The 26,518-nt window shown below is 44.5% G+C and overlaps 1 long non-coding RNA gene across 3 annotated transcripts; it reads right to left on the minus strand.

Annotated features, from left to right (window-relative positions):
- Positions 1-370: 370 nt before the first annotated feature.
- On the minus strand, positions 371-26,518 carry LOC119801310. 3 transcript variants are annotated; one of them, XR_005283163.1, is made up of 4 exons: positions 26,341-26,518; positions 8,571-8,872; positions 6,903-7,055; positions 4,915-6,137 (listed from the first exon to the last, which is right to left on the minus strand). It is a non-coding gene; the product is annotated as an uncharacterized LOC119801310 (long non-coding RNA). The 3 variants fall into 3 exon arrangements; XR_005283164.1 differs by lacking the exons at positions 4,915-6,137; positions 8,571-8,872 and adding an exon at positions 371-1,925; XR_005283162.1 differs by lacking the exon at positions 8,571-8,872.

The following is a 26,518-nucleotide window of genomic DNA, read 5'->3' on the forward strand; positions in this document are numbered from 1 at the left end:
AGTAAGGAGATACAGGACCAGTGTAGCCATTGTGTCCAATATTGTTCTGTTATGTAGTTAGCAAGTATCTATTTCTTCTCCTGCCACCGTGATAAAACACTCTGACAAAAGCAACTTCAGGAAGCAAGGGCTGTTGTAGCCCACAGCCAGGCTGCAGTCTGTCCCAGCAGAGAAGAGAGCACAACAGAGCTCAAATCAACCATTGTATCTCCATGGTCAGGAAGCAGAGAGGCAAATGTATGTATGCTAGTGTTCGGCTGGCTTACCTCTCTAATTATTATTATTTTACTATATCCCAACTGCAGTTTCTCCTCCAAGTCCCTCCCCCCATCTTCCTTTTGCCCCACCCCCACCCCCATCCACTCTTTTTTCTCTTCAGAAAAGGGCAGGCCTCCATGGGAATCAACCAAACATGGCATATCAAGCTGCAGTAAGCTAGGCACATACCCTCATTAAGGCTGGACAAGGCAACCCAGTCTGAGGAAAGGGGTCCCAAGAGCCAGCAGAAGAGTCAGAGACAGCCCTCCCCCCTCTGCTCCCACTGTTAGGAGTCCCACAGGGAAACCAAGCTACACAACTAACATAAATGCAGAGGGCCGACCTCGGTGCAGGCAGGCTCTCTGGTGTCGGTTCAGTCTCTGAGTTCCTAAGAGCCCAGGTTTGTTAATTCTGTGGGTTTTCTTGAGTCATCCTTAACTGTTCTGGCTCCCTACAGTCCTTCCTCCCCGTCTTCCACAGAATTGCCTGAGCTCCACTAGCATAGCACGGAAAATTGGCTGTCATCACACTTAGAGAAAACGGCCCGGTACTTGACTCCACATTCTAGCAGTCTGCTCCTTGACTTGATATGTCAGCTGTACTTCATCTTTCTCTTACTGATACAACTACAGTTGTCATGTGTGATGATGATTTCTAACCCATCTCAGCTTTCCTAACCAGACTTACTCTTTTCAATAATGTCTTCTAATTTAGATGTGTCTGAGCAGTTAACGTTGTAAAAAGTTTATTATAAATTATTAAACATTCTTAGTTGTTTGTAGAGAAGTTATCTCTAATGATTTCTAATGGTAAAATAGGCTGTGTAATTTCTCATGGTAAAATAGGTCCTGTGAAAGGTGTTTTTTTTTTTTTCCACTGAACTCCTGTTTTACTGATGAAGACAGGGAGTCCCAGGCCGTTGAATTAAAGCCAGAACGCAGGCTGTAAGTAGCTTCAGGATGGCTGCCGCCGATAGATTGGACCCCCTTCGTGGATAAAAAGGTCTGCACAGCCTTTTCATTTTGCTATTCTCTCCTCCATCCCCATAGTGTAAAGGCTTTTGAAATATACTCCTCAGTTGTTAGGTTGCATTTGCTCAAGCAAGAGGCGGCAGAGAGCGGGAACTAGCAGCAGAGGTGAACACTCCATCGGGAACTGGGAGGATTCTTGAGGGTGGGGCTTTGTGTTGATTTCCATTTAAAACTACCTTTTAAGGCTGGAGGGATGGCTCAGTGCACTTTGGCAACCAAGTGACACACAGATAATGGTGGTCAGACTGGACTGCCAGATCAGTACCAGGAAAAAGTTACACAGGCTTTTGCTGGAGAGACTAAATTATTGTGAGCCCATGTTCAGCCCAGACATTCTCAAATTGTTTCTGATAAAACAAACAGCACAGAGAGACACTGTTCAAATGGTTGCTAATGATCTCTACACTAGTAAAATAGCAGTGACTGTTATGACAAACCAGAAACGACTGAGGATTTAAACACAATAGAAAAATTTCTTTCAACTTCAACACATGTTTCTGATGGTCAGGAAACAGCTCAGCTCCTCTCCAAGACCTGATCCACAGGCAAGTTCTTATAGTATTGAAGATCCATCTTCCAGCATGGCTTCTAAAGGACCCACGTGCCTCTGGTTCAAGTTGGCAAAGAGCTAGAAGACTTGCCCCACAAAAAAAAAAAAAAGAAAGAAAAAAAAATGTCAAACCCAGAAATTACACACATCACTTCCCTTCATGAATGTTGCATTGTGTAGAATTTGCCTGTTTGACCTCCGAACAGCAAGGCAAGGAGGCTCTGAAGAATAAGAGTACAGTGCCCAGCTTCCTGTAGCACTCCAGACAGCTCTCGAGACCAGAAACATTATAAAAGATACATTTCACCAAGTAGAAATACAAGGACAGAGAGGTCCCATTAGCGTGTCATTTTTCTGCGGATCCTGGGACAGGATCATACTATGGCCTAGAAAATGCTAAGGGGTGCTTGTATCACTGAAGCTCCTACGATCTAGAACCACTGTTACTCCAAAGCGAACAGGGCCATTCAGATGGCCTTCCCTGGATCTTGTGGGTCGTGATCCATTGACTTACTAGGAATTACTTACAGGCTCTCGGACCCCACCCCTGAACTAAGAATTCTGTCTGAATCTTTCCAAGGCCCCCAGATAATTTGTGTTCTTACCACAGTTTAAAAGTCATTGTCATCCTGATGTGGCTCTTAAGAGCCCTGGAGGTTACTTAACATCTGATGTGTCTACTTCATCGGTACAATGGGGGTGGGGCAGTCCTGTTACTGGATGGAGGGGTGTCTCTAGAGATGATGCATTCAGGTGTTAAGTCACCCCTAACACCTAAGCATTGGTTTTTCCCATACACAAAGTACTTTGAAAAGTAACAGTCAAGAGAGGCAACCTTTTGAACTGTAATGATTTGAATTTATCCTCTTTTCAACCTTATGCATGTCACCTTAAGGAGTTCTGACCCACTGAAATCAGAGGATTTTAATTTATGATTCTGTCTTGCTTTTCTAGAGATGAGCAAGCACAGAAAGAAACTTTTCCAACATCTGCAAACACTGTATATGCTAATAATCCCTGATACAGTAACACCAACACACTATAAAGATTATAAACTGAAGAGTATACACATACACACATACATAAAAACAAGCTAATGTGTTTAACCATGAGAGCTGCCAACCACCTAATGAACTTCAGTCATGGCATATGCAATAACAAAGGTCCTCAGAAGTGTGTGAAAGAGCATCTTTAGAGATGCTGTACCCAGCTACCTAATGAACTTCAGTCATGGCATATACAATAACAAAGGTCCTCAGTGTGAAAGAGCATCTTTAGAGATGCGGTACTTTTGTACAACCAGAAAGTAACCTGTTTCCAACCCCAGTGATTGCTTTATTGTAATTGTTCTTGCTCGTTGTAATACAGCTATTTTAAGGTTTTTTTGTTTTGTTTTGTTTTACTTTTTTTAGACAAAGTGTCTCTGTAGCTTTGGAGCTTGTCCTGGAACTCACTCTGTTGATCAGGCTGGCCTTGAACTCACAGAGATCTGCTTGCCTCTGCCTCTAAACTGCTGGGATTAAAGACATGCACCACCACCCGGCAAATGTTGGTTCTTTTTATATGAGGCTTTAGAAAGCTCATCCAGATGTTGGGACTCGAGCACACTCTTTCACCCTGTTTTTCTTCATCCTGTGTAGAGAGGTTATCAGGGGTAGAGTAGAATATCTTGCCCTCAGCCTTGGCACTTCTTTAATAGACATTTTTAGTCTCAGTTTAGTGGGCCATTGCTTCTTGAAATGCCAGTTTAATTATGATGTAATTACTTCCTATAGAGTCATCAAATAGAGAAATTCTTTTAAACTGGGAAAGAAATTGAAAGACCTTAATAGTTATAGCCTTCACTCCAGGAATCAATTCAGGGCCATTCACACTTTATCTCAATCAGGAATAAGACACTGGGTTCAACATGGATGAGCTGGAATCATGAATTGGTGGAAAGCACAGATAAAGAATGAAGTCTGACCTGTAGCCATCTAAGACAAAACTGCACGTACTCTGTGCACATAGATCTCATTTCTCAACATAGGATAGTTGAAATGTGAAGCACGGCAAGCTCCAGGGTGGCTGTCTTTGTACGACACTGAGTGCAGGTCAGGGCTGAAGGATGCTTTGTGCTTTGTCAGTCCATCTTAGTGGTGCAGAGATGGTCTAGGAAACCAGTCTAGAGTTTCACCTCATCCCCGTGGGATTTCCACAGGAAGCCAAGGCTTGGAATGGCACCATGTAGGACTGCTTTGCATCTGGGCTTTCAGTTGGTTTTCTCTTACCTTCACAATTAGTTGTGCATCAAATTTTACTTTCTGGATCCTATATTCTTGTATACAAAACTCCCATGACATACATTTTATATAGCATACTCTTTTAAAACTATATTTGCTTTTTTAGTAGCTTTATTGAGATACATGTGTAAAATTTATTAAGCATATACAGCTCAGTTGTTTTCAGTATACTCTAAAGAACTGTGAACCACCGCCAAAACCCACAGAGTATTTTCTACATCATAAGAGAAACCCTCATACCCACAGCAGTCCTCCCCATTCCCAGTCTTCCACCCCTCTCTTCCATGGTCTGGGTTGAATTCATCATGTGCCCCCTTAGGACACGTCTTCATCTCCATGCTGCACTCATTGGTAGGACTTCTCAATAAGCATCTGAGGAGCAGGTGAGGCCAGTAGTTTGCCAGGAGAGTATGAGGCAGAGAGACATTGAGATTAGCAGGTGAAGACATCAACTGACCAAAAGACTAGAGACTCATCCCCTATAGGGCTGTGTGTCAGGGACAGAACATGCACAAGAAAATCCTGGGATCTGAAAATACAAGAGAAGGCTAGTGTTGCAAGGTGGTTCACAAAGCATCCTGAGTCCTGGGCCACTGAGCCACTAGGCTTTCTTCTGTTACTATGACTATGTCACTTCAACTCATTGTTCATGGATATGAGAACCTGGGGGTCCCAGGAATATCCTCTGGACTCTGGCCCACACTTATGACAGAACTGGAAGAGATGACGACTCCCACTTGGCTCTGTTGCCTACTGGTAGTGTTGCTCCTGGTTGAGTCGATGAGCCTTTCTGCCTATCCATAGTCTATAGAGAGTGTAAGTGTTGCAACTCGGGAGGGAAAGGTATCCTGGTAGTTGGAAATCAAGGATTACCACAGCTCTGAAAGGAACGGTATCCCAACAGCTGTATTACAGCTCTTCCAGCGGGGGAAGTTTCAAGTGCCATAGTCCGTGCTTAGGAAAGGTTTCCCTAATGCAGGTATAGCAACTCGCTCTGATCCTCTCTGCTCTGGAGAAGTGGTAACACTGCCCTCAGCTTCCCTGGCCTGTAACGCTTGGCTCCAGCAAAGAGAAGATTCCCCAGCCAAAGTGTTGCAGCTCTGCTCCGGCTCCACTCCAGCAAGAGCTGTTACCGTTCTGATCTGCTCTGATGAGAGCCATTACAGCTCTGCTCTGCTCCAGTGAAAGAAAGTCCTTACAACAAACCTCATTCAAGAGATTTGTTGGGAGGGAGGAATCCAGCAGGCTGGCTGCCTCTGTCAGGGTCAAAATGGGGCGGCTCCGAACAGAAAAGGTACAGGACTTATGTAGGATTTCTTAGGGGTGGAGCTGTCCAAGGTGGAGATTTTCATGGTGGGGATTGGTCGGATCTCAATTCCCAAGCTTGGGACAAACTCAGAGATTACTTGGATTTTGTGCTCAGGGATTGGTTGGTTTTTTGATCTGGGATTGGTTGGTTTTGTGCTCAGAGATTGGTTGAATTTCAATTCCTCAATTGGTTAGGGGCAGGGTCTCATGGCCAGGGTGTTCTTTGACCCTACAGATAGCAACATCTACTGCACAGCGTGGTTGCAAAACACAGCATTACACTGGCTCAGTGTCTGGCACAAGGTAAGAGGGTAACTAACATGTATTCATCATGGGAACAAAGTGCTCAGTTAGAGACAAGGGAAATGCATGCCACATAAGCTCTCTAGCCGGAAGCAGACACTTCCTTTATCATCAAAGTTCAAGGTAAAGCACTTCTGTAGGTTCATTTCCTCCAGTTGTCTTCCATTAAAAATACCACAGAGTACAATTGACAGCTACATCCAATTATTGCCAGTCCTGATTCTTTGGGGGGAGAGGGGGTTCCTTTTCATATGCTCAGGCATTTTTACTGCAGGATATAGGCAGCAATGTCTTGTCCATCAGCTATAAAGAACTGATGTTTCAGGCTGGAGAGATGCTCGGTGGTTAAGTGCACACGCTGCTCCTACAGAGAACCCAAGTGGGGGGCTGCCAGCATCCAACCACCTGCAAGTAAAGCGCCACAAAGATTTGCTGCCTAACCTCTTCAGGCACCTGCCCTCAAGTGTACATAGCCGCACACGGACACACAGTTAAAAATAAAAATCTTTTCAGAAAAAAAGAGTTTAAAAATAAACCTGACCTTTGGAGTAGGATTATTAACACTTTATTCAAACATCAAGAACAGTCTGTCCCTTTCCCTGACCGCAGGACGGAAGCGTTCAGGGGGAGCATAATTTCCGAGTTATAACAAAGATGGCCTAGAGTTGACTGGTTAACCTTTGGGGAGTCTAGGAAACATTATTTAACTACCTTCCGAGTTCTTAAAGCCCCCACTTCCTTCTCTCTGAAGGCTGACTTCAGATATGCGCTGTGTGTTGGTTTTAGTAATGTGTCTGCTCTGGAGTAGTAACGAATAATAATAGCCACCTTTTGCAGAACGCCAGCCTCTGTAAACACATGTGTCACTGAAGAAAATGTTAAAACCTGAGAGAAGTGATCGAAAACCACAACGACCATCCACGAAGTGAGATGGCTCAGGAGATAAGGCTGTGTGCTGCTAACTACCTCAGCTCAATGCCCTGAACCCACGTGATACACGCTGAGATCTGACTCTCACAAGTTGGCCTCTGACCTCCATGTATGTGCCTCCGCTCAGATGTACCCATACCCACCTCCCCTAACACACACACAGACCACACACACACACAATGGAGAAAATAAAAAAATGAACAAAGTAACCATAGTTGACATGTAATTGAATAAGCCTACCCATATATAAATCTAGCTTCAGCTATACGGTTCTCAGGTTCTCAGCCCGTTAGGGGTACCGGTCTGTGGTCAATGGAAGCAGATTGCCATGCAGCCTTCTCTTAGCTTTGTGACTTCAGATATGTTTCCCAGCTTCTGAGTTTCAATCCTCTCCTATAAAAAAAGTGTATAGAGTTAGCATGAGGATGAAATAAGCCATACTTCTAAGTCTCCCGAGTATCTTGTGTGGTCCCATTTAGATACTCTGGTTGCCGAGATTAAGGTTTCTCTGTACATCCACCGGATATTAACTGGTCCTTTTCACTTCAAAGTACATTGCCTCACCAATCCAGAAAATGGGGTACTTGGTATATCTTCAAAAACAGTTACATTTTAAATCAGCAATTGCCAAATTTAATAACAGGCCAGAAGGTAAATACTTCAGTGTTGTAAGCCAAATGGTTTCCTCATGGTGACCCAACCAGGCTGCTGCACCCCAAGGCAACCATGGTGCAATCATAAATAACGGCTGTACACCAATGAGACTTTGTTACGGATACCAGAATTTAACACCAAATCATCTATAACTATTATAACTATAAAAATATTATTTTTCTTTGTTTTTAATCATTTTATAATCTTAAGAGACACATTTAGTGCAGGGCCCTTACAAACAAGCAATGTGCCTAGTTTACTGTTTAAAATAATGCAGTGGTCTTTAAAGTCAGAATCCTGCAGGCCGGCATGGGGGTGTGGGCGAGAAGTTTGGTGAGAGGAGGAAGTCAAGAGCTGCCCAGCCTATCAAGCAGCTCGCTTGGGGAGTTATGTTAACCATACCCGGCATAGCTCATGCAGTCCCTTGAGCTTATAAAGGTAGGGGTGGTGCTGTAGCCCTCATAGCTCCTTCTGCTGAGGGGAGCATAACAAAAGTCAGTCCCTTGAGAGCCAGCCAAAACGTTATCTGTAATCAAGCAATTGCATCCCTCCCCTGTGCTAGATGTTTGAATCATTTTAGTCCTGAATATCTCGTTGGTTCCACTTTACAAATAAAGAACGGAGGCTTAAAAGACAAAAGTGGGGGCAGGGCATGCTTAAGCTTGCAGTAGCAATATATAAACGCAGGAATGTCTGACTCAAAGTCCCACAGGCCCTCCCGCCTCTCAGAAGAATACCAGGCCCTTTAGAGCAGGAACTTCACAGAGATCATTCAGTGCAGTATGCCAGGGCCCAAAATGAATGCTTGTATACAATGGATGTTCAGTAAGTACTTGTTGAATAGGCGAGTTACCCCGCTTTTCTCCTCATGCAACTGGATGTTGATCTTAGAGCAGGGACCCCTGTAAGAAGGTTTAAGATCACAGAGTACCTCTCTGGGAAATCTCACATGGAGAAAGCTCAAATTATTGACTTGGAAGACCTTTGAAAAAAGGTGCTGTTCAGCCTCTGAGCAGTCCATTAGAATCCTCATCATAGGCTTGGAGACAGGATTGGCAGAGCCTTCCACAGGCATTTAACTGGGTGTGATTTATCCCCTACAGTTTGCTTAGAGCCGCTGAACATACTTTAAAAGAAAGTTTCCCTTGAAAGTCACTCCTCAAAAACTTATTACATAAAAGATGATTTATATTGGGCACAAAGTGCTTCACAATGAGAAGTGAGTAGCCACAAGCTTATTTGACTATAACCAACCAGCGGTTATTAGTTTTCGTCTTCAGAAATACAGCTGCGAGGCAATGGACGCCCTTCATCTCTAGAAGATCAGGCTCACGGGAACCCAGAACACTGCTCTGAAGAGCCCTGCTGCTGCCGCGCTCCAGCTTAGAGGCGGGTCATTAATATGCAGGCGTCACTAAGCTCAGGTGGTACCGGTGCGTTCTCCGAGAACGATTAAGCATCTGTTGTTTTCATGAGTTCATCATCTACATCAGGACCTTGAGATCGCTGTTCATTCCAAGTATTTAGGATTATGAGTGCTCTGTGTTCACGGAATTCTGTCAAAACAAGATCTGTGGCTTAGAAATTGTGAAGGAATTGTCCTCACCTTCTACCCCTCCTATCGCTGCAGCCCCCGAAAAGGTTCCACTCTGAAACCTCGGTCTTTTCTTTCATTGCCCCTGACACAAGGCACTGTCAGTCATATGCTATCATTCAGACTCACTAGCTGTTTGAAACACTGAAATGCCACATGTCGGACTGAGGACTGCTTCCGCGGCCCCCGGGGCCCTTTGCTCCCTGACCTTCTCCAGATTCCGGGCATCTTTCCACCCTGCCACACTGTGCTGGTTAAAATGAGAATGGCCCCCCGAAGGCTAGCATGTTTGAATAATTGGTCCCCAGTTAGTGGGACTTTGTGGGGAGGAGGATAAGGTGTGGCCTTGTTGGAGGAGGTGTTTGGGGGGTGGCAAGCTTTGAGATTTCAAAAGACTCCCGCCATTACCGCCATTACCCGTATACTCTCTCCCTCCTTGCGGACCAAGATGTGAACTCGGCTTCTCCTGCCACGGTGCCTTTGCAACACTATCACGGACTCTAGTCTTCTGGAACAACAGCCCAATGAAATGCTTTCCCTGATAAGTTACCTTGGTCTTTGCCTTACCACAGCAATAGAAAAGTAGCTAACAAAAACACATACAAATTCAAACACGTCTTCCCAAATTACGGTCAATGTCTGCTGATTGATCAATGTTAATATTATACTACTTTACCAGCTCCTGTATCTCGATGACTGGGACATAAACTTGTTCCTAAACTTTAGTGTCTCCTTAAATAGTCTTTGGCATACTATAGACACTCAAATAATTTACTAAAAGAACAAGTGAAGTACATTGATTGGTGCCTATTGCATCTAGAACAGTGTAGTTAGTGGCAGGATCACCTGACTATGTCATGAGATCAGAGAAGCCCTCTGAATAAGTTATATTGTTTTGTGGATCTGGAGTCTTCGATGGAGTTAAAGAATAAATAGATAGTTTAGTTTTCCTTAGTTATGATAAAAGATAAAATAGATATAAATATTGTGACTATAATTTTTGCTTGATAACTATTTTGTTATATGTAATTTTACTATGTTAAAGTTAAAGCCTTTCTTTTTTGTTTAAACAGAAAAAGGGAAAATGATGGAGGAGGGTCATCTGTTTATGTGTTACTTTCATTGGTTAATGAAGAAACTGCCCTGGCCCTTTAATAGGACAGAAAATTAGGTAGACGGAACAGACAGAATAAAATTGTGGGAAAAAGAAAGCAGATCAGGCAGACGCATCAGGCAGACGCCTCTGGCAGATGCCATGTCTCTCCTTTCCTGGTGCGGGAGAATTGTCTGTAATCTGTCAATCATGTTTTAAATAAAACGCTGATTGGCCAGGCAGGAGGTAAAGGTGGGAAAACCAGACAGGAAGTAGAAATGATGTAATGAGAACAGGAGAACTCTGGGAAGGAGGAAGTTGATTCCTCCCACTCCTGCCCAGGTCACCGAAGCAGCAGGATGTGATCTGCCCCACTGAAAAAAGCCAAAAGTTAAAAGTGAAAATAAAAGAAAGAGGTTAAAAATAAAGCCACTTAGCCGGGCGGTGGTGGGTGGTGGCGCACGCCTTTAATCCCAGCACTCGGGAGGCAGAGGCAGGCGGATCTCTGTGAGTTCGAGGCCAGCCTGGTCTACAAGAGCTAGTTCCAGGACAGGCTCTAAAAAAGCTGCAGAGAAACCCTGTCTCGAAAAAAACAAAAAAAAAAAAAAAAGAAAAAAGAAAAAAAAATAAAGTCACGTAAAGATGGAAAATACACAGAGAATCTTTTTTCTCATATTTTTATTAAAAATTTCCATCTCCTCCCCTCCTCCTCCCCCTTCCCTCCCCTCCCTTCCACCCATACTTTTCTGACTTCCCATCAGTTAAGTAGGGGTGGGTTACTGACAGGCATTTGAGCATTTGGCTAAAGAAAAGGTGAGTTGGGGGGGGGGGGGTCCATTGAGATTGGACTGAGTGTCAAGAAATGCCTATGTTCCAAGTCACTTCCGTGTCTGGCTAGTTAGCACTGGGCTTCCAGGAAAGTGGCTAACCCTACTCACCAGGTCAACTGGTGTCAGAGCATGAAGGTGCAGGACAGAGGACAGGACCAAATCCGAATATGGAAATGGTTTGGGAGAAACAAGATTTGAATACGCAGTGCCGAAAGCTGATCTTAGAGAGCTCTGTTCATCACTCATGGTCCATTAACTACAGATGACAAGATCAGTTCTCCTTAACCCAGGGGAAATAGAGAAGTATATTGTCAGACACGGACCGGGTGGCATCACGTACACAAGTATTCATTATAATAACATAAGGAGACTGTATTTCTTTTTTAACGGGAAAGTCACAGGATAAATCTGATTACGGTCCCTCCTTGGCAGCCGCTGCTCTATTGCTGTATTCCCAAACAACAAGCGTGGCTGTGTGCGCAATGCTAAGTTCTTTGCATCAGATTAGACCACATAAGCTCTTGACATGTCAGGTTGGCTGAGGAAAGGCACGGGGCATTGCCTCAGATGACGAAACACAGCTGGAGAAGCAAGTGTTCCTGTGTCAAAACTGCTGCACACGTCCAGCAGGAAACCCATGCAATGGGGAAGAGTAGCTTTCTGACGTGACTGTGTCACTGGGTACAAGAGCAATTTAATGTTGTTTTCCGTAAACCTTAACTCCAAATTAATCTCATATATTTCCTTAGAATTACTAATTGATCAGATTCCTAAGAATAATTAATGAGGCAGCTGGATAGTTAATGAGTAAAAAATACTATTTTTTAAAAGTTAGTAATTTTTTATACTTACTAATACTTTTGTCTTTATTTTGTTTTGGGTTCACCTTCTTATTATCTTCTCAAGGATCACGAATTATAGGCTCGATGTCCTTTAGTTATGACTAGAAACCGATTATGAGTGAGTACATCCCGTGGTCATCTTTTTGGGGCTGGGTTACCTCACTTAGAATAGTGTTTTCTATTTCCATCCATTTGCCTGCAAAATTCAAGATGTCATTGTTTTTTATCGCTGAGTAGTATTCTAATATGTATATATTCCACAGTTTCTTCATCCATTCTTCCACTGAAGGGCATCTAGGTTGTTTCCAGGTTCTGGCTATTACAAATAATGCTGCTATGAACATAGTTGAACAAATGCTTTTGTAGTATGATTGTGCATCTCTTGGATAAATTCCCAAAAGTGGAATTGCTGGGTCCTGGGGTAGGTTGTTCCCGAATTTCCTGAGAAATCGCCACACTGCTTTCCAAAGTGGTTGCACAAGTGTGCATTCCCACCAGCAATGAATGAGAGTACCCCTTACCCCACAACCTCTCCAGCACAGGCTATCATTGGTGTTTTTGATTTTAGCCAATCTGACAGGTTGTAAGATGGTATCTCAAAGTTGTTTTGATTTGCATTTCCCTGATAGCTAAAGAGGTTGAGCATGACCTTAAGTGTCTTTTGGCCATTTGAACTTCTTCTGTTGAGAATTCTCTGTTCAGTTCAGAGCCCCATTTTTTAAATGGGTTAATTAGCATTTTAAAGTCTAGTCTCTTGAGTTCCTTATATATTTTAGAGATCAGACCTTTGTCAGTTGCAGGGTTGGTGAAGATCTTTTCCCAGTAAGTAGGCTGCCTTTGTGTCTTAGTGACCTTGTCCTTTGCTTTACAGAAGCTGCTCAGCTTCAGGAGGTCCCATTTATTCAATGTTGCCCTTAATGTCTGTGCTGCTGGGGTTATACGTAGGAAACGGTCTCCTGTGCCCATATGTCGTAGAGTACTTCCCACTTTCTCCTCTATCAAGCTCAGTGTGTTCAGATTAATATTGAGGTCTTTAATCCATTTGGACTTGAGTTTTATGCATGGTGATAGATATGGATCTACTTTCATTCTTCTACAGGTTGACATCCAGTTATGCCAGCACCATTTGTTGAAGATGCCCTCTTTCTTCCATTGTGTACTTTTGGCTCCTTTATCAAAAATCAGGTGTTCATAGGTTTGTGGGTTAAGATCCGGGTCTTCTATTCGATTCCATTGGTCGACTTCTCTGTTTTTATGCCAAGACCAAGCTGTTTTCAATACTGTAGCTCTGTACTACAGTTTGAAGTCAGGGATGGTAATGCCTGCAGAAGTTCCTTTATTGTATAAGATTGTTTTGGCTATCCTGGGTTCCTTGTTTTTCCATATAAAGTTGATTATTGTCCTCTCAAAATCTGTGAAGCATTTTGTTGGGACCTTGAAGGGATTGCATTGAATCTATAGATTGCTTTTGGTAGAATTGCCATTTTTACTATGTTGATCCTCCCAATCCACGAGCAAGGGAGATCCTTCCATTTTCTGGTATCCTCTTCAATTTCTTTCTTCAAAGACTTAAAGTTCTTGTCAAATAAATCCTTCACTTCCTTGGTTAGAGTTACCCCAAGATATTTTATGCTATTTGTGGCTATCGTGAAAGGTGATACTTCTCTGAGTTCCCTCTCTGCTTCCTTATCCTTTGTGTATAGGAGGGCAACTGATTTTTTGGAGTTGATCTTGTAACCTGCCACGTTACTGAAGGAGTTTATCAGCTGTAGGAGTTCTTTGGTGGAGTTTTTGGGGTCGCTTATGTACATTATCATATCATCTGCAAATAACTAAAGTTTAACTTCTTCCTTTCCAATTAGAATCTCCTTGATCCCCATATGTTGTCTTATTGCTATTGCTAGAACTTCAAGCACTATATTGAAGAGATAAGGAGAGAGTGGACAGCCTTGTGTCCCTGAATTTAGTGGAATGACTTTGAGTTTCTCTCCGTTTAATTTGATGTTAGCTGTCGGCTTGCTGTAAATAACCTTTATTATATTTAGGAATGACCCTTGTATCCCTAGTCTTTCCAAGACCTTTATCATAAAGGGGTGTTGAATTTTGTCAAATGCTTTTACAGCATCTAATGAGATGATCATATGGTTTTTTTCCTTCAGTTTATTTATATGATGGATTACATTGATAGATTTTTGTATGTTGAACCAGCCCTGCATCACTGGGATGAAGCCTACTTGATCGTAGTGGATAATTTTTCTAATGTGTTCTTGGATTTGGCTTGCCAGTATTTTATTGAGAATTTTTGCGTCAATGTTCATGAGTGAGATTGGCCTGTAATTCTCTTTCTTGGTTGAGTCTTTGTGTGGTTTAGGTAGCAGGGTAATTGTAGCTTCATAAAAGGAATTTGGCAATGATTGTTCTGTTTCTATATTATGAAATACTTTAAGGAGTATAGGTATTAGGTCTTCTTGGAAGTTCTGGTAGAATTCTGCATTGAACCCATCAGGTCCTGGGCTCTTTTTGATAGGGAGGTTTCTGATAACAGTTTCTAATTCTTTGCGACTAACAGGACTATTTAGATTGTTCACCTGGTCCTGGTTTAACTTTGGTATATGGTACTTATCTAAAAAAGTGTCCATTTCTTTTACATTTTCCAATTTTGTGGCATACAGGCTTTTGTAGTAAGATCTAATGATTCTCTGAATTTCCTCTGTGTCTGTGGTTATGTCCCCCTTTTCATTTCTGATCTTATTAATTTGCTTGTTCTCTCTCTGCCGTTTGATTAGTTTGGCTAGGGGCTTGTCAATCTTGTTGATTTTCTCCAAGAACCAGCTTTTGGTTTCATTGATTCTTTGGATTGTTTTCTGTGTTTCTATTTTGTTGATTTCTGCCCTCAGTTTGATTATTTCCAGTCTTCTACTCCTCCTAGGTGAGTCTGCTTCTTTTTTTTTTCTAGAGCTTTCAGGTGTGCTGTTAAGTCTCCAATGAGTGCTTTCTCCGTTTTAAGTGGGCACTTAGTGCTATGAACTTTCCTCTTAGCACTGCTTTCATAGTGTCCCATAGGTTTGAGTATGTTGTGTCTTTATTTTCATTAAATTCAAGGAAGACTTTAATTTCTTTATTTCTTCCTTGACCCAGGTGTGGTTCAGTAGTTGACTGTTCAGTTTCCATGAGTTTGTAGGCTTTCTGGGGGTAGCATTGTTGTTGAATTCTAATTTTAATTCATGGTGATCTGATAAGACACAGGTGGTTACTAATATTTTTTTGTAACTGTGGAAGTTTGCTTTGTTACCGAGTATATGGTCAATTTTCGAAAAGGTTCCGTGAGCCTCAGAGAAGAAGGTATATTCTTTCCTATTTGTGTGGAATGTTCTATAGATGTCTGTTAAGTCCATTTGGTTCATTACCTCCATTAAGTCTTTTAATTCTCTGTTAGCTTTCTGTCTGATTGACCTGTCCATTAGAGAGAGAGGAGTGTTGAAGTCTCCTACTATTAATGTGTGTGGTTTGATGGCTGCCTTGAGTTCTAGTAATGTTTCTTTTTTTCCAGTTTATTTATTTTTTATTAAAAAATTGCCATCTCCTCCCCTCCCCTCCACCCATACCCCCACTCTCTCCCTCTCCAGGCCAAAGAGCCATCAGGGTTCTCTACACTATGTTGAGTCCAAGGTCCTACCAACTCCCTTAGTAATGTTTCTTTTACATAAGTGGTTACTTTTATATTAGGGCCATAGATATTCAGGATTGAGACTTCATTCTGAAGGATTTTTCCTGTTATGAGTATAAAGTGTCCCTTTCCATCTCTTCTGATTGATTCTAGTTTGAAGTTTAATTTCAACTTTGTTAGAAATTAGTATGGCCACACCCGCTTGTTTCTTAGGTCCATTTGCTTGATAAACCTTTTCCCAACCCTTTACTCTAAGTAGATGTCTGTCTTTATGGATGAGGTGTGTTTCTTGTAAACAGCAGAATGTTGGATCCTGTTTTCGTATCCAGTCTCTTAGCCTGTGCCTTTTTATAGGTGAATTGAGTCCATTGATATTAAGTGATATTAATGACCAGTGGTTGTTAACTCCGGTCATCATTTTTTTTTTGTTTGTTTTTTGTTTTTGTTTTTTGGTAGAAGAGATTGCGTGTCTCCCTTCTTTGAGATGTGCTGGTGAAGGGTCGCTAAATGACTGAGTTATTGTGGGCATTGTTGGACTCCTTGGTTTGTGATTTTCCTTCTGTTACTTTCTGTAAGGCTGAATTTGTGGCTACATATTTTTTAAATTTGTTTTTATCCTGGAAAATTTTGTTTTCTCCATTTATAGTGAATGAAAGCTTGGCTGGGTATAGTAGTCTGGGCTTGCATCCATGGTCTCTTAGTTTCTGCAGTACATCTATCCAGGACCTTCTGGCTTTCATGGTTTCCATAGAGAAGTCAGGTGTAAGTCGGATAGGTTTACCTTTAAAAGTTACTTGACCTTTTTCCTTTGCAGCTCTTAATATTCTTTCCTTATTCTGTATGTTTTATGTTTTGGTTATTATATGGCGAGGGGATTTTTTTTTCATCCAGTCTATTTGGTGTTCTGTATGCTTCTTGAACCTTCATAGGAATATCTTTCTTTAGATTGGGAAAGTTTTCTTCTATAATTTTATTAAATATATTTTCTGGACCGTTGAGCTGTACTTCTTCTCCTCCTTCTACCCCTATTATTCTTAGGTTTGGTCTTTTTATTGTGTCCCAGATTTCCTGAATGTTTGATTTGCTGTTTTCTTTGATCAGTGCGTTTATTTTCTCTATGGTATCTTCAGAATCTGAGATTCTTTCTTCTATCTCTTGTATTCTGTTGGTTATGCTTGTTACTGTAGTCTCTATTCGTTTACCTAGATTTTCCATATCCAGCTGGCCCTCGGTTAGTGTTTTCTTCCTTGCCTCCATTTCAGTTTTCAAGTCTTGAACTGTTTCCATTATCTGTTTGATTGTTTTTCCTTGGTTTCCTAGGATATCATTTACGGATTTACTCAGTTCTTCAAACTTTTTGTTTTTCTTCTCATCCATTTCTTTAAGGGAGTTTTTCACCTCCTGTTTAAGGGCCTCTATCACTTTCAAAAAGTCAAGGTTTTCTACTTCATCTTGATTGAGGTGTTCAAATCCTCCTGTTGTAAGATTGCTGAGTTCTTGTGATTTCATGTTGTTTTTCAGATTGTTGGAGGAATTCTTGCATTGGCACCTGCCCATCTCTTCTTCCGAATGCTCCTCTATGGATCTTCTTTTACAGGATCAGGTGTCCTTGCTTGCCTCTTGGATGTATCTTCTGGTGCTCCCGGATGTATCTTCTCCCGGATGTATCTTCTGGTGCTGAGATCAGGTGTCCTTGCTTACCAAGGAGCTCACAGACAAAGGGCCTACCTTGCTGCAGGCAGGCTATTGAAACAAGGAAACTCCCACCCGCCGGTTGCACTCCCTATCCAGTCCCAGTGCCCCATCAGGCTGAGCTGGAGGTGTTATGAGTCCTAAGAGGGGAGGAAGAAGGGGGCGGGGCTTCTGGATGCAAACTGGGTGGGATAGGAAGAGAGAAGCAGTAGCCAGGGAAGGTGGCCCCAGCTGGAAGACCAGGGAAGTGTAGGGTGTTGAGGAGAGGCTGTGCTCCCTCTCCCAGGTCACTCACCTCCTGGATGTATCTTCTGGTGCTGAGATCAGGTGTCCTTGCTTGCCAAGGAGCTCACAGACAAAGGGCCTACCTTGCTGCAGGCAGGCTATTGAAACAAGGAAACTCCCACCCGCCGGTTGCACTCCCTATCCAGTCCCAGTGCCCCATCAGGCTGAGCTGGAGATGTTATGAACCCAAAGAGGGGAGGAAAAAGGGGGGTTTTTCTGGATGTAAGCTGGGTGGGGTAGGAAGAGAGAGGCAGTAGCCAGGGAGAGTAGCCCTCACCGGAAGACCAGGGAAGTGTAGGGTGTTGAGGCTGTGCTCCGCTCCTGGGCTCCCGGGCTGCTGCTGCGGGGTCAGGAACTCACTCACCTCCTGGATGTATCGTCTGGTGCTGAGATCCACAGAGAATCTTGACACTGTTGAAAGACCCTAATTTCTAGGGTTCAGGAAAGGATCTCCCAGATTCAATAAGCCACGCCAATGGATGCAAACAGCAACAGGTTCTTTAATGTCGAAGGCGCCAACGGGGAACTCAATACTCCAGTGAGACTGAGCCCCCTTGGTATTCTTTCAGCAAGCATTTATAGGGTCACAGGGTTACATAATAGGGAACCATAGCAACAGCAATATCATTGGTCAACTCAAATTAACATATGGGGGGGATCAACATCAGGAGGAAAACAAGTCTAACAGGATAAAAATAAGTCCATTTCCTTTTGTTAGAAATGGTCCACAGCACTCACTGATAAGGCTATTGTACAAAGTAAATTGTCAGTATTCTCTGGTTCAGCATATCTTTTTATAAGTGTATAGATTGTGCACTTAAAGCTGTTACCAAGTTGTCAGACCTTAAGAACAAAAACAAGTCTAAATTAAGCCAGTTTTCAGCCAGTTTCTGCCTCCTGAGCTTTGATACACAAAGGACTGGGTGTTTTTCTCAAGACTGCTCCTGCCGCCATAGCCCCCTTGGCGGCTGGTCTCAAGGCTGCTTCTGCTACTCATAGGTATCTTGTTTTTCCCTAGGTGATCACAAAAACATCTTAAGATGGAGACTAGGATTGGGGTCTTTCATTTCCCCCCTTTTTCTTTAGCAAGGATTAAGTCTTTATATCCTTTGTTCTTATTTCCTGGTTGGGGCTGTCTCGGGAACTGTCTGATTAAGCATCTGGTACTGTTGGGCCAAGACCATGGTCTACATTATAGACAGTCTACTTTTTATAAACTGAACCAGCCTATTAAGAATGTAAGGTCCAAATGTCAGAATCAAAAGCAAAATTATAAGGGGCCCCATGATGGTGGATATTAAGGTGGTTAACCAAGGGGATCTGTGAAACCATCCCTCAAACCAGCTCTGTCGGGCCTCATATTCTCTGCGTCTCTCTTTGAGATGCTCCCTAAGCTTAGCCATGGAATCTCGGATAACCCTGGAATGGTCTGCATAAAAGCAACATTCTTCCTTAAGGGCAGCACGTAAGCCTCCTTCTTTAAGAAACAGCAAATCCAGTCCCCTCCTGTTCTGTAGGACCACTTCAGACAAGGAAGTGAGAGAGTTTTCTAATAGAGAGATGGGGTTTTCAAGGGCCTGCAAATCTGCACTAACAATATCCTGGAGATAGGCCAGTTTGTTTCCTTGTACTAGCGCAGTCCTGCGGCAACCCCTCCTACTCCCAGCAGGACAGCCAAAGTCATGGTGAATGGTTCCCTCTTGGAGCAAGAGCTACCCTCATAAAAGTTTAGGGCAGTCTCAGGAGCATGGTAAATAATGTGGGGAAATATTTGTGCCATTATACAATAATCTGCAATCTGGTCAAAAACCTGAGTTGACACACAAGGAGTTAATCCCAAATTACAAGCCCACCATGTCCCGGGTTGAGCGGTGGTGGGGGGGGGGGGGAAGAATCAGGTAATAGTTTCCCTCAAGGAGTTTTAATGTCTGGTTACAAAAAGGTTGATAGGTTTGAGGCACAGCTCCTAAGCATGTTCCTTGTACTTCTGTTTGAGGGAGGGTTAACTTGTATATGTTCTGATGTTCGCAGACCTCAGGAATGCTGCTAGCATATGATATATTTCCAGTTATGGCTATTCCTTCATAATATGGGGGGATTAGGAGCCAGGCAGAGCCAGCAAGCCTGTGTTAATGCCAGCTGAGTGAAGTTAAGGGCCGAATATGCTCCCTCTATCAGATTGTATAATCTTTCCTCGGTATCAGGAGGCAAGGTGGTCCCTTCTGTATCAGCTATGAAAGCCTCTGCATTTGCCATTATCAACAGGCAGGAGAAAGCAATCAGGGACCACCATATTGTGGAAACTGGACTTACCCCTATCGAGCTCAGTGCTAGAGCTCCATTCAGCCACCAAGCCAGATCGAGCTGCACTTAGGCAGTTTCAATGGCTGCTTTCTGAATCTAATCTGGATGAGTCCCCCCCCCCTTTTTTTTTCGATGGGACGGGGTTTGGTCCTATGGGAGCATGATTCTGATTTACTCTTAGCTGTATCTTAAAAATTAGCCCCCTATTTTTTTTCCTCCCATATGCCACCGCATGCCCCAGGTACGTCCCTTTAACCAGTTTTGATAGTCATGTTTTTCTTGAGGGGTAAAAGAAAGGTTAAGAGGTAAACAATATCCCGAGGTACAGGTCCATTCACCTGTTCCATACCTACAATCCCCTGTTTTTAAGATCTTTCCAGGGGGGGGGGGGCTTTTTCCAACCACGGCGGACTATAATTTTATCCCAGGAAGAGGATGGGTTCCAAGGTGCATCATCTGTGGTCTCGCATCCCCAGGCAGCACAAAAGTATTCCCCAGGGCCTCCACAACGGAGGACAGTAGCCTGATCTCTCCCATCCCGGGGACAGACATAAAAATCAAATGGAGCAAGAAGACATCGCCTAATAAGATTGGAACAACCCTCTACCCCATCGCCTCCAGAAGTTGGTTCCATGTTAAGTGTTAGCTGATCATGTTTATAAGCAGCTATGTCCCAAGTATCAAGTGCTGCAGCTAATTGGCAGAAATCAGGGCTGAGATTAGGCAACCAGGTCCCAGGGTGTTGGAAGCCAGTAACAGACCAGACCATATCTCCCGTTTGGGAGAACACCTGCCAGGTAAGTTGCTTAGGCAAGTGAGGGCTCCCTGCGACCCTGGCATTCAAAGCAAGGAGGGCCAGGGTTATAGTCAATGCTAAGCCCTGACAAGTCTTATCTTTAACGGGTTTTGCGAGCATTGGCGTCTCCATGATGACATCGGGTCCTGATTATCGGTGAGGTGCTCTGGTTGGGCTGCTTTGCCGTGTGATGCGTGGATCCAGGTGGATTCCATCCACCTTTAGGGAAGTTGGGGTTGTGAGGAGTACAGTGTATGGACCTTTTCACCATGGCTTCAAAGTCCGGACCCAAATGCTGCTCTCTGTCCACCATTGCTGCTCTGGCCCTGCATGCATCCCTCCTTGGTCACGGCTGCCAGGAGCAGGTCATCCTCATATTGGAGCAAGAGCAGGTCCCGGGGATAGCCTGGTCCAAGTCAGTTGTCCCGAGATCCCCTCTTCTGGGTCCTGGCAGTTACATCTTCCGGCTGAGCTGTACTCGTCTGGGTCAGTGGGCTATTGGGTACGTTATTGCTGATGGGAACATTCTGCAGACAATCCTATATAATAAACCATTTTTTAAAGAATTGATTGATGGGTTCAGGGAAGGCTTTTATTTATTTCCCATCACCAAGAGCACTTTCCGTTCAGTGGTCCTTTGGACCCAAGTTGTTCGGCTGCTCCTCTGGGCTTGGTTCTGGGATCTTGGAAGGTGACAGGCAGATGGGCTTGTCTTTGGGAGACAAGTGCCAGGTGCTTGGGCCCATCAGCTGGAAGTGGCACATCTGGGGTGAGGCCATCGGCATCAGCAGCCACGGTGGGCTTCAGGTCTTTCTTCTCCATCTCAGTTTGATGTCCCTGGGCTTTCAATCGCTCCTGCACCAGCTGTGCACTCTGCCGAAGCTCCAGGACCTGGGCAGCCTGTTGCGGGTACAGCAGCTCTTGCTGCCACAGAAAGTGCTGCTGGGAGAAGAGCTGCAACTGCTGGGCATGGTGCAGGGGGCTGCAGCCAGGCAGGTACAGGGCTGGCCAGAGAGGAGGCACCTGCTGCTCGTTCCATCAGCTCAACAAAAGGAGGCCGGTGATTGCTAGCTGGCCAGACTGGGGATCCCTGACGAACTGGTAAGCCAATGACAAGGATCCCCCCTTAGCCAGGTGGGAAGGCGGGGGGCATACCCTGGTGTAGAGAGGGGGTCCCAGGCCATAAGAGTGTCCAGAAAGCCACATGGATGTGCTGCCTGAGCGAGGCAGCCAAGGGTGTGCGGCCAAGTGAGCTTCAGGGTCAGACCAGCGTCCTGAGCCTGCCACTGTCTGGCCCCCAGTCACCATGAGGTTGGGGTTCAGACCGTTAGGAGCACAGCTGGTGGGGTGTCCTGGTCCCGGTCCAGCTGTGTCCCTAGCAGCTGATCTGGCCCGCGCTTTCGGGCCCTGGCATCACAAGCATGGGATGCTATCTGGATGGGTCCCACACAGTCATCAAAGGCCTCCACAGAAGGCAAAGGTGGGTGCCACCGCATGGTGCTCATGGCCTGGTTCAGGGAGCACAGTATAGACACGGGCAGGTGTCAAAGAAGGGAGTGCAGGGGGACCCTTGGGGGACAGTGGTGGTGGTGGTGGCAGTGGAGACTCACAGGGTCTATGGGCAGCAGAGCTTCAGCCTGCTGCAGCAGCCGGGCATTTTCCTCCTGCCTTGCTACCTCCTTGGCACCTCCATGGCTCAATTCGGCCACCAGCCCTGCGTCCATTGCTCCATTGCAAAGGCTCAGGGCAGACGGCTACAAAGAGCCCTTGGCTTTGGCCTCTGCCAAAAAGGGTGACAGGCGCTCAGCCAGGCATGAGGGCCCACGGTCCTGGCGGCGCTCAGCTCGGGCCTCCTGGGTCAAGTCCATCACCCCACGGGGCAGGGTCACCTCCTCCCGAGCCCGAGGGTCTTTCTTACCGAACAGTGGAGGGGGGTCTCCATCGCTGCCTGAGCGGTCCTTCCCTGCACCTTCCCAGGAGGAGCCTTTGGCTGGGCCACCCGAGGAGTGGCCACTGGGGGTTCTGAGGAGGATGAGTGAGAGCGTAAGGTCACAGGCGCAGCAGGTAGAAGCCATCTTTCTGGGCTGACCCAGCTGGCTGAGGAGGGCGCTCCCACTGCTGGGGGCTCCAGGTGGTTCAGGTGGAGGTAGGATGGGTACAGTCCACTGGGCAGGTGGGAGAAGCCGGGGGTGACAGATACTCAAAATGGCTACGTTGGTCCATCGCAGCTGTGGCAGCAGCCTCGGCCAGGGGAGCAGCCATGTATCCACTTCAACTGGCGGGCCGTCTCGATCACGAATTCTATGCAGTCGATGCCTTTGTAACTGACGCAATCATGGCAGACAGGTTCAGAGAAGTCCCAGATTATGGTCCAGGGCATGTGTGTGAGACAAGTTGCACAGGTAGCAAGACTGTCTTCAGGTCGAGGACATCTGTTCCGCCCACATGATGCCAGCCTCGGGGAAGGTAGGCCTCCTCCCAGGCTGTCTCTGTGGTACCTTCTCCATCGGGAGGACTGGCTGACTGGGGAAGGAGTCTAACAGGATGAAAACAAGTCCATTTCCTTTTGGTAGAAATGGTCCACAGCACTCACTGATAAGGCTATTGTACAAAGTAAATTGTCTGTATTCTCTGGTTCAGCATATCTTATAACTGTATAGATTGTGCACTTAAAGCTGTTACCAAGTTTTCAGAAAAAAACAAGTCTAAATTAAGCCAGTTTTCAGCCAGTTTCTGCCTCCTGAGCTTTGATACACAAAGGACTGGGTGTTTTTCTCAAGACTGCTCCTGCCGCCCACAGATACCTTGTTTTTCCCTAGGTGATCACAAAAATATCACAAAAACATCTTAAGATGGAGACTAGGGTTGGGGTCTTTCACTGTATTTTATTATGCTCTCTTTGAATTGTTTAAATGCTGAGGAAGGAGCAACAGCTGCTAAAAGATATTTGCTTATAAATGTTGCAGATAGGTATTTTGAAAATACCTCGGCTTCAAAGTTGAAGTCAAAAGGTATATTACTTTGGAGAAGAGATTTTGCTTTTGTTTCCACAGAAAATGAGAGGCTGTGGATTTATTCAGAGTTAAGAAAAATCCAGTTTGATCAGGGACGACCACCTGAGAAGTCTCCGACAAGAATAGATGGCCCAGATATCTGAGTTCTTCATCCAGAACAGGTCCCCATAAGATTATCAACGCCCCCAACCAGCTGGAAGTAGTCTGGAATTCTGCGCCCACATTCCCAAAAATTGGACTATGGATATTTTCTTTTGCTTTTTTGAAAGAGGGGGGAGTGGTGCGGGAGAATTTTGTCTGTAATCTGTCAATCATGTTTTAAATAAAACGCTGATTGGCCAGGCAGGAGGTAAAGGTGGGAAAACCAGACAGGAAGTAGAAATGATCTAATGAGAACAGGAGAACTCTGGGAAGGAGGAAGTTGATTCCTCCCACTCCTGCCCAGATCACCGAAGCAGCAGGATGTGATCTGCCCCACTGAAAAAAGGTACTGAGCCACTTGGCTAACATAGATCTAGAGCTAATGGGCCAATCAGCTTTGTAACTTACAGAGATCTCTGTGTTATTTCTTTGGGGCTTTCCAGCTGTGGGGTCCCCAGCGGGACAGAAACCCAAACAAGCAGGCCTGGCCCCTCATGTTACACTCTCCGACACAGACGCAGGTTAAGATCTCTCCTGGTAAGTCACCCCTCATGCTACACAGATTACTAAATATGGGTTAAAGCAAGATGTAAAAATTAGCCAATAAGAGGCTAAAACTAATGGGCCAGACAGTGTTTAAATAAATACAGTTTCTGTGTAATTATGTCGGGTAAAGCTAGCCGGTTGGCGGGAAGTGGCCCTCCGCTCTCATGTCTACACTCAGCCCTTGTTTATAGACCCTAAGGTCAATGCTAATGAACCAACGATGCAGATCTCCTGGCTGGAGAGATGGCCCAGCTGATAAGAGCATCTGTTACACTCTGAGATTCCATCTCACACCTGTAAGGATGGCCAAGATCAAAAACACTGATGATAACTGATGCTGGAGAGGTTGTAGGGTAAAGGGAACACTTCTGCATTACTGGTGGGAATGCAAGTTGGTACAACCCCTCTGGATGTCAGTGTGGTGATTTCTCAGAAAATTAGGAAACAACATTCCTCAAGACCCAGTAATACCACTTTTGGGTATATATCCAAAGAATGCTTAATCGTGCCACAAGGACATGTGCTCAACTATGTTCATAGCAGCTTTGTTTGTCATAGCCAGAACCTGGAAACAACCTAAATGCCCCTCAACCGAAGAATGGATAAGGAAAATGTGGTACATTTACACAATGGAGTACTACACAGCAGAAAAAATAATGACATCTTGAATTTTTCAGGCAAATGGATGGAGCTAGGAAATATCATTTTGAGTGATGTAACCCAGACCTAGGAAGACAATTATTACATGTACTCACTCATAAATGGTTTTTAAACATAAAGCAAAGAAAACCAACCTACAAATCACAATCCCAGAGAACCTAGACAACAATGAGGAGCCTAAGAGAGACATACATGGATCTAATCTACATGGGAAGTTTAGAAAAAGACAAGATCTCCTGAGTAAATTGGGAGAGGGTTGATGGGGAGGGGAGAGGCAGCGAGGGGAACAGAAAAAAAAAATGTAGAGCTTAAGAAAAATCATTAAAATTAAAAAAGAGCACTTTTTGCTTTTCTAAAAGACCCAGGTTTAATTCCCAGCACCCACCACTGTCTATAACTCCAGTTCCAGGGCAGCTGACACCCCTTTTTGCCCTCCATGGCTGCCCAGTAGGGCATGTATGTGATGCACAGACATACATGCAGCAAAACATGCATACACGTAAATAGTTTCAAAAGATTTCAATGCACCCCTCAACTCTCGTGGCACTCGCCGCCTGTCCAGTGACCTGAGAGTCGTCCTGGTCTAGAATCCCCCATGCTGGCCTCAGCAATCTGAACACCTACCTTTACCCTTTTGAACCTATTAGAGGCCCACCTGGTCATCCTCAGAAGGGGAACCACTGACCGCACCCTTGTGTCTGTGGTTTTCCGGTCCCTGCCCAGCCAGCCCTCTTCCAGCAGAATGACCACATCAAGAGGCTAAGCCTCTGTCCTTTGTCATACTGGTCTATGGCAGCCATCTGCTTGGATTTCCAGGTAGGGGGGACCCCATGATCTGACGGAGACTGATTACCTCATAGCACACCACCTGATTTGTCACTGTGGGCAGCTGCTCTCAGTTCAGCCTTCAGAATAAGGAATATTTAGCAACATCTTTTTAAAAAAAAAAAATTTCTATGACCATTTCCCCGTCGGTTTTTTTCTTGGGTAATCCTCATAGTTTCCGGCATTCTTTGAATCGGCAAATAGGCCTCTGGGTTGCACCACGAAATGCTTTGTTTACCTTGCTGCAGTATTAAGAGTAGTTTCCAGAACTTTCCATGTGGGTTTTGATGGAAGCCAACCTCTGATGTCAACTGTCTACTCCAGGAAGCTAAAATCTGGGGCAAGTCTTTGAGCATCGTTGTAACCTTGGTGCTTACCACAGCGCTGGCATTTGGGATGTATTTTAGTGTTAAATGAGTTGCTTTAAAGCAAATAAAAAGGGTGACTAAATTTTCACATTATTTGATAAGAATGCCTGTCCCAGCCTATAAAGACTGTAAACCGTAAGGCAGCATTTTCAACTAGTAAAATCTTTTCATATCCCTTATAAAGCCAGAGAATCTCCTTAACTCTAGATATTTTAAGGATTTACCAGAATTATATCATTTCAGAATATGGCCTCTGTCAGCCCAAGTCTAATAAGAACGCAAGGATGCTGCCAAGGCAAATTCCTAAGAAGAACACAGTGCTACAAAAGCAGTTCATGGAGTCCTGAGAGTCTTGGTCGGTACTCACGGCCTGCTACAGTGGCAACAGGACTGGCAACCAGCCACGGTGGTGGGAGATGGAGAAGATTCCGCAAGCAGATCTGTTATGAGACGAGTCCTAGTCTAGGACATTGTGTTCAGTGGGGAAAGCCAGGCGTGTCTCTCCTTTCTCTTTAACGAATCCCATTTTACTGCGAAGTGTTGAA

The sequence above is a fragment of the Arvicola amphibius genome, chromosome 14, assembly GCF_903992535.2.
Source record: "Arvicola amphibius chromosome 14, mArvAmp1.2, whole genome shotgun sequence".
In the NCBI taxonomy this organism is placed as follows: domain Eukaryota; kingdom Metazoa; phylum Chordata; class Mammalia; order Rodentia; family Cricetidae; genus Arvicola; species Arvicola amphibius.